We start from the raw sequence: 15,330 nt of genomic DNA on the forward strand, positions 1-15,330 counted from the left end.
ATCTCTTTCGGGAGTCTTCCTACTCCCCAGGCCCGACCCAGTGCCAGGACTCCCTGCGAGTGTTGTTGGAGACCCACTGACCGACATATCCATCACAGCCTGGTTGACCTGGCACACTGTGGAGGTAGTGATAATTTCCTCTTAAAGATCTCCCCCCACACTGCTGGTAGCAGGTTGAAAAGTCTACGCCCACGGATACTAATACAGTGTTCTCGTACTGTGCCCTTGGCTTCCTTACTTTTCACCGTGTGTCTATTTTGCACTTTCTACCGGATCTGTCACTCGTACGTTGTTACTGTAGTGTGCAAATTTGGGACGATGCCTTCCAGGATCTTCTACGTGTATATTATCATGTATCTCTGCTCTAAAGTATTAGTGGTATAAATTATATATTCCTTAACTCTGCCACATTCAAAGGTACAGTGACGAAGACTTTGTTTATCCTCCTGTACACACACTGCGCATCAGCTTTCCTCTCGGAGCTGCTACCACAGCCTCTCATATACACAGGTTAACTTTACAGAACATGCCACATGGGGATGGAAATCTTTAACGCTAGATCTTTCGCACTCTCGTGCGTCGTTCGGATCTATGCAATGTTGCAAGAGAGCAACAAATATGGGGGGAGATTCTCTGAGGTATCACTGACGGCCCATCATTGATACCTTCTGCCTTGCCTCAGTGAATATTCCCCCTATCTGTTATTGTGCAATACTGCATAGCTCCTAACGTCGTACGAGAGTGCGAAAGATCTAGAGCTAAAGATTTCCATCCCCATGTGGCTTGTTCTGCATTGTTAAGAGTGCCTGTTTTCGACTGTATTGCACAGGATAACTTAAATCCTGGCCATCATCGTCTCTACTCTTATTTCCAACTTGACTCGAAGTTTTACCTGCGACCGGTTGCGAGGACTAAGATCACAGCCCAGCCTGGAGCATACCTTTCCTACTGACAACGTAGTAAACCAGCCTGTTTGTGCTAACAGCCCGCTATCAACCATGCTGGCCAAAAATCACCACTACCAGCCAACAACTGCCACTACCAGAACAAGAGATAACTAACAACCTAATAACCACTACTACCACCCAACAACCAACACTTACAAACGCCACAAACTACATGTACTACCCGAACACCCACCAATATCACCCAATAATCACCTCTACCATCCAATCACTGCCTCATCCAGGCAACAACACCCCCCCCCCAGCTACCACCAGGGCAACCACTGCTATCACCGAACAACCACCTCCACCAACCAACAACCACCTACTACCACCCAACAACCAACATTCGTACCACTTACATCAATACGCTGATTAAACCCTAAACGAATTACCGTTATAATTAGCATAAATTCCTAGCACACCTCACACGGTTTACATGTAGCACTGTTACCACGGTCACACTGTTACCACAGTCACACCGTCACCACGGCCACACCGTCACCACGGTCACACCGTCACCACAGTCACACCGTCACCATGGACACTGTCAGTGCTCGCCTGGGTGTAAAACATAGTAAACAGCGGAGAGCTGGAAGTGAGGATTAACATTTCTCTCACTCTATAAAGTTCTACACAGCGAAATGTCACAATAGAAGCTTCTTTTGCAGAAAAGAAACGTGTTGCAGAGACGATGTTTCGTTCTGTCTAGAGCTCTCTCAATATACCTTTGATGAGTTTCGAGGTTTTCTATTCCCGGAGCCCGGCCCTTGGCCAGGCTTGTTTGGTGCTTGCCTGGTCAACCAAGCTCTTGCTGCTGGCGGCCCACCGGCCCACATATTCATCACAGCCTGGCTGATCTGGCACTTGGAGATGCTTGTTATATTTACTATTGTCGGAAATGCTGTAGTTAAGCACGAATGGCGTTAAAACAAATGATGAAGTTTCATTTTTATGAAGATAAGGCTCGATCCTTTGTCCAAAAGCCACGGCCAGGTCTCTGATCAGTCCGCTGGTAAGAGTACCGAGCCTTTAAACATTTAGAAATACACAAATAACTCGCACATAGAGAATAAAACTTATGAGCGGGTTATTTCTGTTCCACACCAAACACAACAATCATTAGAGAGAGAAACACTGTTTTAAACACACATTAAAATGACGGTTCCACCTGACTATTGAGGCTATGTTGCGGTAAATGAAAAACACTGGAAGCTGCTCACATGTATGGCCGCTTCACCACTCCAATAACAGGAAGGGGAGGTGATACAGATATGGCAAGAAGAAAAATTACAAAAAAAAAGGAAGCAGAAATAAGCATTTACGAATATAAGCAAAAGGCAAAGAAGAGGTTGAAAGATGAAGAGAAAAAAAGGAAGACAAAAGAGAAGGAAGAATGAAGAGGGAGGACACGAAGGCTGAAGACAGAAAAGCAAGCATCCTTCACACAATTTTCACGCTTAATCTTTTTTCCCATTCTTTCACGTCCTCCCTCCCTCCTTCATTCCTTCCTTCCTTCCTTCCTTCCTCCCTTCTTCCTTCCTTCCTCCCTTCTTCATTCCTTCCTCCCTCCCTTCATTCCTTCCACCCTCCTTCCTTCCTTGATTCCTTTCTTCCTCCCTCCCTCCTCCCCACCCTACAGCGATCCCTCCCTCCAGTTGACCACCGTAGCAAGCCTCGTAAGAGACGCTAGAGATGAAAGTTAAATTCTGAGTGAAGCTGGCAGCACCATCACCTGTACTTTACCTGTGCCGACTCGCGTGTGCTCACACCCTGGACACTCACTCCAACTCACACTCCACCCCCCTCCACCGCGCACTCCACTGCACACTCCACCCCCACCCCCCAAATCCCCATCACCTAGCCTGGTTCTCAATCAAACTGTCTTTGTTGTTGTCTGATCAAACAAGCTGTTGGAATGTGCAGGCACGCGGAAAGACAGGCAGGCTGACAGGCATGGAGTAGGGCAGGCAGGAAGGTAGGTAGGTAGGTAGGCAGGCAGGCAGGCAGGCAGCTAGGCAAGAGCTGGCAGACAGGAGTGTAGAGGTAGGCAGACAAGTAAACATGCACTTAAACTGGAAGATGCGCAGCTCTGAAAGGAGAGAAGCAGGAGACTAGGAAGCAGACAGGCAGGAAAACAAACAAAAATAAAGGAAAGGCAGGCATTTAGACAGGCAAGCGGATAGAGACAGATAAGGTAAGAAGGCAGGCAGGCAGGCGGACAGAGATGCAGACAAGTACACAGGCAACAAGCAGGCGGACAGAGACAGACATGCAGGCAGGCGTCCCTCTCAACATCACAGGCTACATTTTTTATCACAGGACCGACCAAAATAAAACTGCCGGAGGTATTCAGTCAACCATAACCTCATTTCATGAAATTGATTCAGATGGAACCAATGTGAGCTGGCATCCTCAAGGAGAACCATTTTACGGTGAAATGACATCCTGGAGTAAGGCTATTTTATGGCGAGCCGACATCCTGGAGAACGGCTACTTTATGATCTTAACACAGTGGACGTCTTCTTTCAATTGATTCTTTTTCATCATGTTAATCACATCTGACTATATCTGTAGTCTGCCTGAAATACTCAGGCATGTTTGTGGCTTTATTTGCACTTAGCAACAGTTTATGAAACGTAAATCACACATTGTAACCTTTGCAAAGAAATAAAAATCTGAATTTGTTTATGATTTTATTGACTAGACGAGTATGCGCATGCAACTTGTACTCTTTTAAGCTTACGCGACTAGCACCAGTTCTGACTGATCAGGCTGACATCTAGAAGACTTGGTATGGGATCGAACCGCAGTAGCGATTGCACCAAAAGTAACAACAGCCCGTACCTGACGCTGTGTAGGCTAATTGTTTTCAATTAATAATGGAACTTGAAGCCTAAACACTTACATTATCTGGTCGCAGCAACGATTATTTTAAATATAACCAACAGAAGTGATACCGTCGAAGAGGTTATGGCGATTCTTAAATGTATATATTCGTCATACACCTGCGAGTATATTCCAAAGTCTGTCTGCTCCTGAAATACAGCTTGAAGCCAGAATTATCAACAATGCATGACTTTACCTACCTAGTTGTGTTAAAAAGGGTCAAATTATGACTGCTGGTCCCTCTTACTCCTTCCTGGCTTCCAGGAATATCTATTCTTGAAGTCATTTATATATAGCATCTGTAACTTCCGGCTCTTCATACACTGATTTCTAGTCCATTCCATTTAATCACCATCCTTAGACCGAAAAAGTACTTTCCGAATCTCCCTCTCGCATCTCAAATATCCTGACACTATCTACTCTATTTAATCATCTGATATTTTGTATGTCACGAACATATCCATCGTATTATGAGTTAAATCTAAACGACAGATTTTTATAGGTAATACGACAATAACGACAATTAAGTGAATGACAGCCTAGTGATCATATATGTATAAACAAAATATTCTGGAAATTTTCAAAAAACATTAATATATAAAACAAATACTGGCAAACATTTCCCTTAATGTTTAACATGTGTTAATACATTATTTCATCATTAGCGGGATCACACATGAAATATAATACACATTTAAATGAGATAAAAACTCTTGTTACATAAGACAGCCATGTGCGGTGGCTGTACCAACCATCTGGCAGTATCTGGCAATAAGTCCCAGCAGTGTTGCCAGAGCATCGTGACGCCATAACTCCACAATAATCAAATCATCGCCAATTTACCAGTCAAAAGAAATGTTTTACTGCATGAAGCGCGTCCCATATCCACGTGTAAACCACAACATGCAGTTACAATAACAAAAGCCGTCTATCAAAGGTAAATAACATACAGCAAGACAAATAATAATACTCTTAACAATGTGTTTCGCGGCTCCCTCTCCCGGCCAACTGACGCAGGGTTGGTAATCCGTTATCACAACATGTTAAAAGGCAACACTGCACCAGCACAACACATGTCTAACATGAGAGAACAAAACTAGTTTATAATGCAATGAATGGAAGACACACACGGGATTACAAGCCTTCCACACTGCTACTGCTGAAATAATGTGTCTTGAACATTACTGCACAAAGTGCAGTAATGTTCAATGGCGATTAAATCTGCTATGATTGTACTTTTTATTGTTGATAATTATAGTTATTACAGAGTACGCTTTTGCGCAAGCTTTTTTTATTTGTACTCCCCTAGTTGTGTGTGCAGGGGGTCGATTCATATATCCTGGTACAGCCTTTGATATACCTGATTACTGATTCTTGGCTTTTAGTTCCCATTCATACCTACCTCTCAACTAGTGTCATAATTCACACACACATGAACCATGCTACAAGAACCTATTCCAAATCTACACATTGAAATTAATCTTCACCTACTTGCTAATGAATTCAAATAACAAGCTCACCCAGCTGCTGATTATCATGCTCAAGCACCTACTGATTAATTTAAATATCATGCTCACCTTTCCATTGATTATCATGTTCATTTACCTGTGTGGTAGCGAGGAGAGGACATTAAAGAGCAGTACAAGATACTACTACACACCTGGAGCTCATCTCCCGTAAATACCACTAGGCGAGAACACAGTCTCCGGCATACCTGCAAGGAAGACACAGAAATTAGTAAGTGGTCTTGAGAGAGAGAAAGAGAGAGAGAGACCACTAGGCGAGAACACAGTCTCCGGCATACCTGCAAGGAAGACACAGAAATTAGTAAGTGGTCTTGAGAGAGAGAAAGAGAGAGAGAGAGAGAGAGAGAGAGAGAGAGAGAGAGAGAGAGAGAGAGAGAGAGAGAGAGAGAGAGAGAGAGAGAGAGAGAGAGAGAGAGAGACTGGAGAAGGAAGAGGAGGGTCACATCACATTTATCCATAATTTTTTCAGGCTCAGATGAATATCTCCAAATAAAGAAAGACAGTAATGTTAACTCCAAATGAAGAAAGACAGTAATGCTGAGAGAAAACAAAAATTAAGTAAAAACGAGAGGCGAGAAGACAATGGGCATAATAAACAGGGGAAAAAAGTTTAACAAACTGACGAGTAGGATTTAAAAAATTACAACTTGGCGATAAGAATAAAGACAAACACAAACAATACATAAAAGCAAGTAGTTAGAAAAGGAAATAAATGCGAAGATAAAAAAAAAAGACAAATATGCAAATAGAGCCACGCAAATGGGAGATAAAAATCACCTCTGCCTCCGAGCAAGTCTTGTACACACTGAACAGGATAAATTCTCTGGCGAGAAGGTGGCAACCCCTCAGAATCAGCGTCTCGGGGAACACTGACTATCCTCTTACATGTGACGTACCTGTGACCTGCTTCGGTGGGGTTATCCTATCTTAGCAGCCTGACCTGAGGTCAGGCTTGCCTGTTCAACCAGGCTGCTGCTGTTGGCGCCCCGATAACATACCTATCACAGCCTAGCTAGTCTAGTATTCCGCGATTCCCAAAGCTAATTTCTGAACGTTTCTTGTAAGTTTACAAATACTATTTTCTTTATTCTAACTTTGATTAAATTAGGCAAGGACAGGTTAGGGTGCCTGCTTTGTGAAGGATACCTTTCACTGGAGGTACAGTACTTTGCATCATCTGCCGAGTCTCTTGCTTACGTACGGAGTGATTTCTGCTTTCAGATTTAGAGCAATTCCTCTTAGGATTATCCAGTCATAATATATAATGAATCTTCCTCGCTTGCGTTCCAAGGAGTGAAGATCGAGGAATTTCAAACGTTCCCAGTAATTTAGATGCTTTACTGAATTTACATGTGTAGTAAAAGTTCTCGGTACAATTTCTAGGATTACAGTTTCGTTCCCTATAAATGGGCCGTTAATGTTCAGCAATATTCCAGCCTAGAGACAACAAATCATTTAAAGAGGACAATCATTGGCTTGGCATCTCTTATTCTGAAGGTTCTCGTTATCCATCGTATTATTTTCCTCGCGGAGTGATACCGACAACATTCGACAGCGCAGTGATAACTAGGAAGCGAATGTATTTTGTTTCAGATGATTATCTCTAATTATAAGTCGTTCCACATTGTTCTTGAAGCTTCGTTAAACTGGTCTGGGACCGGGCCAGGCGTGCAATGAGCGACGGAGCCATCTACTGGTAACTACAAATAAAAAGGTATATCTATGATATACGTTTGATGAGTTCCTACAGTTTTTCTACTCCCGGAGCCCGGCCATAGACCAAGTTCGTCTGATGTTGCCTTTGTCAACCAGGCTGTTGCTACTAGTGGTTCGCCGATCCACATATCCATCACAGCCTGGTAATCTGGCACCTGTATTTTTTGTTTAATATTTTAAATCGAATATTTTTTTACTGTGGCATTCTTGCATCAACTTCATACGCTGTCATCATCACTTACAGCTATCTGCACAGCGGCACCCGTCTGTCAACATAATACAACGTTAACTACCGAAATATAATATGAATTAAAATATAAGATTAATTACTAAAATTAAACCTTAATTAACAAAAAACATTAAGCAAAACACAACCTTAATTATTGAAATACAGGGTTAATTACGAACAAACCAACCACAAAAATGTATATCAAATATGAAAGCATTAATTATAAAGTATCGCTTGTTTATCTGAAGCTTTCGACGTTTTCCCCATGAAAAAAGTCTGCAACGTGCACTACGAATTTTTAAACAATCTTTAGCCTCTTTATTAGGAAGAAGAGCAGGGTATATTTTGTGAGAGACAAGACGTTATCCTCTTTATATCTCCGTCTTCTGAGAAAGAAGACCAGAGTATGTTCTGTGAGAGAAACATGATATTAATACCTTTATATGCAAGTCTTCTGAGGAAGAGCATAATACATTCTGTGTGAGGGGAAAGAAAAGGCTACAAGGAAACCAGGAGTTGACATGGTACGTCAAGGATAAGGGCAGGTTAACCTAGTCTAGTAGTGTGGAGGTCGAGCACCATGACACTGTCCTCCCTCTAGCCTCTATACATTCACTAGCATGAAACTACCATTTTTTTTTACCTGTGATTTACCTGTGGCAGGTTTCGAGGGCTCATCTATCCCCGTAGCCCGTCTTCTCTGTTGACTGGCGCTAGCACAAACATGGCTGTTAGTACTAGCGGCCCGTTACTTGTAGAAGGAAGTGGTACAAACCTACCACTAATAAAGAACTACAATCACTAGAGAACTACCACCATTAAGAACTAGATAACTACCACCACCAAAGGAATACCATCAATAAAGAACTACCACCACAAGAGGACTACCACCAACAAAGAACTACCACCACCAGAGGACTACCATCAACAAAGAACTACCACCACCAAAGAAGTACCATCAACAAAGAACTACCATCAACAAAAAACTACCATCAACAAAAAACTACCACCAATAAAGAACTACAACCAATAAAGAACTACCACCACCAGAGAACTACAACCACCAGAGGACTACCACTAACAAAGAACTACCACCACCAGAGAAATACAACCACCAGAGGACTACCATCAACAAAGAACTACCACCAATAAAGAACTACCAACACCAGAGAACTACCACCACCAGAGGACTACCACTAACAAAGAACTACCACCACCAGAGAAATACAACCACCAGAGGACTACCATCAACAAAGAACTACCACCAATAAAGAACTACCACCACCAGAGAACTACAACCACCAGAGGACCACCATCAACAAAGAACAACCACCAACAAAGGAAACCATTACCGAGAACTATCATCACTGGAGAAGCATCACTTAAGAATGCCAGGGTTACAACACCCACTTGTTCATCCATGCAAGTCGTGCCATGTTCCATTATTTACACACAGGATCACATTTAAAAGGTCTGTGTTGTGGTCGTGGAACCAGTTTGATACTTAGACCAAGCTCTCTAACCCCCTCCCCAGCCAAATCTCCACCCACCCACTGTGCCGGTCTCGATCTCGGTCGGTCTCTCTCCCAAGAATTAAGGATTAGAGTTCCTAAAGTATTTACCAGCTAAGAGCTGGCATCCTATCGAAGCTCACAGCTCACTGAAAAATAATATGGTGATACCGACAAAATGCGGAAAAAGACACGTACAGTTCGGGATATGTATTAGAGAAAACGTTTTGCCACGAATGGCTTCTTCAGCCCTAATGCAGAGATGACTAAGAAACGAGTATATACAGTGGCTGGAGTCTAAGCGCTAAGCCGCGAGAAGGGTAGTTAGTAATACAATTGTAGCGAGATGGGTTGGGTTGAGACGGGCCTGTCAACATCATGTTACAGCGGTCTCCAAAATGGGTACTATCTTATTGATTAGATATTTGGATATAGGTTATTACAGGTATAATATATAGGTGTGCCCTTCATTTAAGCATGACAAGTACAGGATGAAGATAAAGCCACAAGTGACCCTGACATTTCATTTTTCAATATAGTTACTGAGAGAGAGCCTATCCTCATTTCACTACCTCTATTTTTTAAGACATGCCGAACGTTAAGCTGTGTGAGGACACGTTTCAAATGATAGGCAGCCAAGGGATGAATTATTGTTGATGGAGTGGTCCCCGAGAAGAGTAATGCTAGCGCAGAATATACGATGTCTGCACGTTTTGTAGCATAACAGCTGTCTTTAAGCAGTCCACAACATTGGAACTGCAGGGAGACCTTAGTAGACTGGCCAACATTTATCTAGTACAAAAATCTCTGCTTAAATGAGAGATCCAACCTGGGCGGGTCGAGCTCAGACTTGTCCAGGAGTCGGGGACCGGATGGTGTGGAGGGGAAAAAGCAGACCATCCAAGAGAGTAGTACATTATAAGGTGAAAACAGACTTGTATCCAAGAGTTATGCAGACACTGCTGTGAAACACGTACAAGATGAACATGAACTATGTAACCTTCTTAGCTGTCCTAGCATTTTTTTCCTCGCAGTTCTTTATAGTCAAACTTCGCCGAAGGACGTTCACCATACTGCTAACTGGTGCCTCACTTCCACTGATTCTAACCCCACCTCCAAGAGTTATACGACATTCTTATAACTGGTATATACCGCTTTCGAGAGTACTCTCGCCTGCTGTCAGGCTTTTCTGGTGCTTGCCTGGTTAACCAGGCTGTTTCTGCTGGTGGGCGGGCGCTGGCTCACTACCTTAACCAGGCTGTGATCCAATATAATGTCGTGCCGAATAGGTAAAACTTGCTATTTTGGCTTAAATAGCTACGCTCTTCTTGCCGGATTGGGGAAGTGAGAATTTGTATATGCAATAATTTTGCAAAAATCATTCCGAACCTAACGAAAAAAAATTTTTCATTGTGTTTATTATTAAATTACTGTAAACTTATCTAAAATATATTTAGTTGGATTAGGCTAAATTAAATTGAGTTTGTCATACTAAGGTTAGGTAAGTTTTCTAAGATTCTTTTGTTACAATTATTTTTTTATTTATCTTTAAACGTATAAGAGAAAATTTTAGAGAGGACTTAACTTTAAATGAGCTCTTGCTAACTGTCCAGTTTTACCAATTCGGCACACACACATATATATATATTATATATATATATATATATATATATATATATATATATATATATATATATATATATATATATTTATTTATTACACACAATCATTATTTGCAACTTTTCTGTTTGAGCAGCATGCTGTACAAGTCATTTCTCCAAAATCACCAACTCTCCATTGACTTGTGAAATTCAGATTCAAAAGCTCCCTAGACTGAATTAATATTGAGGCAGGTGGAGAAGCTGGGGTGGAGGGAAGGGGATTTGGGGGTTGAGATAAGGATGTAAGGTGGGGGGGTAGGGAAAGAGGTGGCCTTCAACATTAAAACCCCTTTTAATAAGGCGTAACTTAAACTAAGCCAGACAAGACCCGACAAACTCGTATCAGGCTTGTGGTAAAATGTTTCTTCTCACTGGTAAAGGAATCGCCAGAGCACCCATGTTTACCCTCACGCGAGAACTTACTTTGCAAGTGAAGCATTATAATTATCCCTTCGTTAAGTGTCACCCACAAGACGGATTCCCGACCCAGCTCAGCACAGAGTTGTTAACCCCCCCCCCCCGAACCACATCTTACAATCTCCACTTACTACACAACCCTCCACCCACATCACTACAGCCAAAACTAACTTTCATCACATTTACCACGAGACCTTCTGCCACAGCCAGGTTTCACCACTATCACCACAACCTCCATTCTCATCACATATAAATACCATAATATCCCGCTATTATCATTACAACCCATCACATTAATATTTTTACCACCGTAACTCTACAGCTAATACAAGTTAATTTTGACACGAGCTAACACCGCCAGAATATATATATATATATATATATATATATATATATATATATATATATATATATATATATATATATATATTCTAGGTAGTAGGTTGGTAGACAGCAACCGCCCAGGGAGGTACTACCGTCCTGCCAAGTGAGTAAAACTGAAGCCTGTAATTGTTTTACACGATGGTAGGATTGCTGGTGTCTTTTTTTTTGTCTCATACACATGCAAGATTTCAGGTATGTCTTGCTACTTCTACTTACACTTAGGTCACACTACACATACATGTACAAGCATATATATACACACACCCCTTTGGGTTTTCTTCTATTTTCTTTCTAGTTCTTGTTCTTGTTTATTTCCTCTTACCTCCATGGGGAAGTGAAACAGAATTCTTCCTCCGTAAGCCATGCGTGTTGTAAGAGGCAACTAAAATGCCGGGAGCAAGGGGCTAGTAACCCCTTTTCCTGTATATATTATATTACTAAATGTAAAAGGAGAAACTTTCGTTTTTCCTTTTGGGCCACCCCGCCTCGGTGGGATACGGCCGGTGTGCTGAAAGAAAGAAAAGATTATATATATATATATATATATATATATATATATATATATATATATATATATATTATAAACAGAAGACAGAATATGTTCCAGTGTGATCTGTATCTTGAAATACAACTCTGGTAAATGTAAGGTGATGAGGATCGGAAAAGAAGACCAAAACTGGAGTACAGTTACGGTGAGAAAAGTCACTCAAATTTGAAGGGGAGGCGTTGGAGAGCCTTGGAACACTTATGCTCATTATCTGTGTGCACTTGTCGAACCCTTTGTTTTTCATTGGAATATTTTTTACCGTCTGCTAAGCCTCTCAATTTCGTAAGGAGTAAATTCAGTGCAGATCTGGAAGTAGTCCTTCCAATATTTTTCAGGTATTATAAATAAAAATAGGATGCTTTTCAGAGTGCAATATGAAGGGATTTAAATCGTCCCAGATAATGTTTAAATAGATACAAAAAAAAATCTGTGTACACTCTCAAAATCTTAAATTTTGCCTTCCTTAAAATGGGCAATTACTGTAAAGTAATACTGCAGTCAAGAAAGTAGAAGTGCTTTAAGGATAATAATTACTGATTTGGGATCTGTTCTGAAGGTTCTAGTTATCCACCATATCATCCTCCTCCTCCTTGCAAGTGTTGTGAAATGAACATAAGATAAGAACATAAAGAAGGAACACTGCAACAGGTCTAATGACCCATGCGGAGCAGGTCCATGTCCCCCCCCCCGGATAAGCCGAATGACACACCCAGTCTGGTCACCTCCACTCAAGGAAGGAGCACGGCACCAGACCCAGCAGCACAAGCTAGTCAGGTCCAACTCACACTCACCCACACACACTCATGTATTTATCTAACCTATTTTTAAAACTACACAACGTTTTGGCCTCAGTAACTGTACTCGGGAGTTTGTTCCACTCATCCACAACTCTATTACCAAACCAGTGCTTTCCTATATCCTTCCTGAATCTGAACTTTTCCAACTTGAAACCACTGCTGCGAGTCCTGTCTTGGCTGGAAATTTTCAGCACGCTATTTACATCCCCTTTATTTATTCCTGTTTTGACATAGTTAATCGGGAATTACGAAAGTGAACTAGGAGAAAATTAGTACTATTATTAGAGGTACTTTCTAAAGTCACACTTCTGAAGAGGTTCGAGAGCTTTATTATTTTTGCAACAAAGTCCGAGGTTAGGCTCCTCTGGCCTCCGGTTATAATAGCCTGATTAATCAGGCTATTTTTACACGCTGACCGCAGGCCTACATAGTCTTCACAACGTAACTGATCCGGTACACTGGTAGCAGTCAGGATGATTCAGGAGACCTGGCCTCGGGATCAATGATCCCCGGAACCATGAGCAGGTATACACCAGGTACACAAGGTGCTGATTACAACGGTTGAGAAGACAGTCATCTGCATGAAGAATAACAGTCTCCCCCCTTGCAGCCTAAACCATGATTAAAACCCACATCTTCAAGACATGAATTAGGAGAAGACCATTAATTTTAATATAGTTTATGTTCCAAAAACTGCGAGCAGTTCAGTGTAAACAAGTGAGGTGATGTTTTAAGTGTGTAGAGCACTTAAATATCAATGACAACCACATTTTAGTCTGCTAATGCAACACTGTAATGATGACATACATCCTAACATTGAGAAGCTACATACTTGAATTAAGGTCACCTAAATGAAGTAATACACCTTGACACCCAGACGTTACACACCTAAACTAAGGTCACATGAAAATACACCCTAACACCCAGACGCTACACACCTGAACTAAGGTCGCATGAGACAATACACCCCAACACCCAGACGCTACACACCTAAATTAAGGTCACTTACATTTTCTGACGCACAAAGGATAATTATGACGAGCATTTCCAAACGTAAATTAGGGAGACTGAACTTTTACTGCCTCGAGGAAATAAAGCAGACGTTTACTGAAGTGAATTAAGGAGAACACTTAGGCATATCCTGGAGTAAGCAGCCCGTCCTTACAGTGTACGTAACGAGCGTCTAGTTTATAACGAATTAAGCTTATGCTGTGTGTTTTATGTCCTTCCAGTTTATGTAATTTGATAATTTTACGGTTAAATATATATTGACGTAGATTCTTCAGAAACAGACGAATTGAAACTCGCTAGACAACGAATGCTGAAGACCGACTGAGTAACATACCTGTGACCAGTTTCGAGAGTTGCTCTGCCCCTTGTCAACCAGGCTGTTGCTACTAGAGACCTACAGTAAAGAGGTAAACAGAGTTGCAATATTTGCAGACATAAATATAGAAGAGTTACGTCTGCCGACGTAAGGGTACGAATTATGAGGCAGCATTTGCAAAGGTGAATTAAGTTTGATAATGCTTAGAGTTTCCTGGCGCGCGCGCGCGTGTGTGTGTGTGTGTGTGTGTGTGTGTGTGTGTGTGTGTGTGTCTTGCTAAAAGCCTAGACGGTGGCCACCCACTTGTGATCGCTCACTGCCCTGCCTCTTGTCTCAACACAGGTTAAAAGGAAATCCTGGCACACATCCACTGCAAGACGTCCACCTCCTTCACACAATGCTCTCTTTAACACTCGCAAACACTCGACCTGAAGCAATTGTTAAAACAGACTAAAATTCTCCCATGTCTTCAGCATTCGTATATGCACCTATCTACCACCAGGTAGGTCACTGAGAGAAATCCGTGAATGGGATTCTAGTTCTTAATATTTAGGTAAAAGAAAGATGGTTAAGTTTCTGCTTTACTCTTTTAACATGATTATCATTATTTGATAAATTGCCGACTCTGAAATTCTTGCACGCCTTCAGCATTTACATATGCGCTTTAGAGCACTGTTGATAGTTCCGACAATCCTCGCCCGTCTTCAGCATTCATATATGTATCTACGTACCTACCTACCTACCTGGAGGTCTAGGATTATACCTAGAGAACTATCTGTTGATAATTGCAACAATCATCGCCCGTTCTCAGACCAGGGCCTTCCATTAGGTACCATAACCCAGCTGATCAGAAACTTAGTTTTCCCCAGTTCTTAACACTCTGACAGTTCCTTCACAATTAAATGTATTTTTAAATGTTTTAGAATCCATATTCCCTTCATTCTTAAAAGTGATTTCAAAATATAAGGGATACTGAGTGTTCAAATATTTTAACAACATTTTACTGTAAAAATATCCATATTTTTAAAATGTTTTAGTACTTAGTATTGCTTATACCATTAAATTACATTTTAGAGTGTAGGGAGTATCTGGAGTTTATCTGGAGAGAGTTCCGGGGGTCAACGCCCCCGCGGCCCGGTCTGTGACCAGGCCTCCTTAGGTCAGTGTCCCAGGATGCGACCCACACCAGTCGACTAACACCCAGGTACCCATTTTACTGATGGGGAACATAGACAACAGGTGGAAAAAAACACGTCCAATGTTTCTACTCTGGCTGGGAATCGAACCCAGACCCTCACCGTGTGAAGCGAGAGCGTTAACCACCAGGCCACCAGAGTATGGAGTGCTAAAACATTTAAAAATATATGACATTGTAAAAGAGG

General features: G+C 41.7%; 1 protein-coding gene and 1 long non-coding RNA gene across 32 annotated transcripts in view; both read right to left on the reverse strand.

Annotated features, from left to right (window-relative positions):
- Positions 1–15,330, reverse strand: part of LOC128696092 (collagen alpha chain CG42342) — a 672,233-nt gene that overhangs the window by 541,059 nt on the left and 115,844 nt on the right. The window lies entirely within an intron of this gene.
- The window catches only part of LOC138854077 (uncharacterized), a 29,935-nt gene that overhangs the window by 3,009 nt on the left and 11,596 nt on the right, over positions 1–15,330 (reverse strand). The window contains exon 2 of the long non-coding RNA XR_011393275.1: positions 5,439–5,547. This is a non-coding gene — a long non-coding RNA (uncharacterized lncRNA). The remainder of the gene's footprint in view (positions 1–5,438; positions 5,548–15,330) is intronic.

The sequence above is a fragment of the Cherax quadricarinatus genome, chromosome 48, assembly GCF_038502225.1.
Source record: "Cherax quadricarinatus isolate ZL_2023a chromosome 48, ASM3850222v1, whole genome shotgun sequence".
In the NCBI taxonomy this organism is placed as follows: Eukaryota; Metazoa; Arthropoda; class Malacostraca; order Decapoda; family Parastacidae; genus Cherax; species Cherax quadricarinatus.